This window comes from Nannospalax galili, unplaced genomic scaffold (assembly GCF_000622305.1).
Source record: "Nannospalax galili isolate Female #2095 unplaced genomic scaffold, S.galili_v1.0 scaffold365, whole genome shotgun sequence".
Lineage (NCBI taxonomy): Eukaryota > Metazoa > Chordata > Mammalia > Rodentia > Spalacidae > Nannospalax > Nannospalax galili.
This window is the reverse complement of record NW_008353234.1, coordinates 1364680-1366506: the sequence shown is the minus strand read 5'-3', so window position 1 is coordinate 1366506 and position 1827 is coordinate 1364680.

The following is a 1827-nucleotide window of genomic DNA, read 5'->3' as shown; positions in this document are numbered from 1 at the left end:
TCCAAAACCAGGTAAAGACACAACCAAAAAAGAGAACTATAGACCCATATCCTTAGTGAACACAGATGAAAAAATTTTCAACAAAATACTTTGAAACCACATACAGACACACATCAAAAAGATCATCCACCATGATCAAGTCAGCTCTCTGAGATACAGGGATGGTTCAATATATGTAAGTCAATAAACGTCATAAATCATATAAATGGGCTCAAAGACAAAAAACACATGGTCATCTCAATAGATGCAGAGAAGGCCTTTGACAAAATTCAACATGAATTTATGTTCAAAGTCCTAGAGGGAACTGGATTGGAGGGAACATACCTCAACATAATTAAAGCCATATATAACCAACCTACAGCTAACATCATTCTAAATGGAGAAAAACTGGAAGCATTCCCATAGAAATCAGGAACCAGACAAGGCTGTCCACTATCTCCACTTCTCTTTAACATAGTGCTTGAAACTCTTGCAAGAGCAATAAGACAAGAGCAGGAAATTAAAGGAGTAGTAATTGGAAAAGTAGAGATCAAATTATCCTTTTTGCAGATGATATGATATTGTATCTAAGAGACACCAAAAATTCCACCAGAAAACTCCTAGAAATTATTAACAAGTTCAGTAAAGTGGCAGGTTACAAAATTAACCTACAAAAGTCTGTAGCCTTTCTGTATACCAGTAACAAGCAAGCAGAGAAAGAGCACATGGAAACACTCCCCTTCACAATAGCTGCAAAAAAAGGGGAGATATGGCTAAAAATTGGGTTAGTTTAAGGGAGGGGCGAGGGAAGGATATACAAGGAACCTAGTAGACAAAGGGAAAGAAGGAGCTTAAGAGCGGTAGGACCATAGGAGAAGGGTATTATTAATGGAGAAAGGGAGAAAATGGGGGCACCTTAATTGGGGAAACCATGATGGAGGGGTGAGACAATGTGAGAGATAAATAATGCCTAGAGAGTTTTAAAAACCAAAGGGAACCATATTACTCCAACAACCTACTGACAAATTATACATACCAAAAATACATGTCTAATCAAGGTTTATCTGAGAATGTTTGGTTTTTGCCCAAGAGTTATCTATATGACACACAGTAACTAAAAGTACCAGACTGATGGAACTAACTTTCTTGGATGTTTAACAGACATACATTGAGGCCTATAATAATTTGGTCAGAGGGGCATAAAAGACAGTTTTTGCTCCTTGCCCTCCTAGGTCAACTAGTTCCAGGGGCAAAGCCAACAACCATAGTTACATCAGATCATCATAGGTACACCATACCATAGCAGGTCAGATAACAAAGAAGTTTTCGGTTAACAAAACATTTTGGTTAGGCTGAGAGGGAGGGTGTGCTACCTGGACATGCTACCTGGTTATTTGTAAGTTTCCCAGTATTGTAGAAACAATGTACTCCCTGAAACTGCCTGCGTGAGATGTTGTACCTAGATGGCTGCAGTGGGAATGGCTGGGCAAAAAACACAGGTAAAGCAAAAGTCAGCTAGAACAAAATGGGATTAGTTTTGCCATTTTAAATGCAAGTTTATTTGGGGGTTCTCTCTTCTGTTCCATTGGATGTGTCTGGTTTTAGTGCCAGTGATCTGCAGTTTTGATAAGTAGAGCTTTGAAATATACTTTGAAATCTGGATATAGGAAGCCTTTAATTTTTTCTTTTTCATTAAAAAAAAAGATAGTCACAAAAACCAGAGGGAACCATATTATTCCTACAATCTACTGACAAATTATACATAACAGATCAAGGAATATATCTCTAGATAAGGTTTATTTGAGACCAACTGGTCATTACCCAAGATTTATCTGCAGGACACACAGT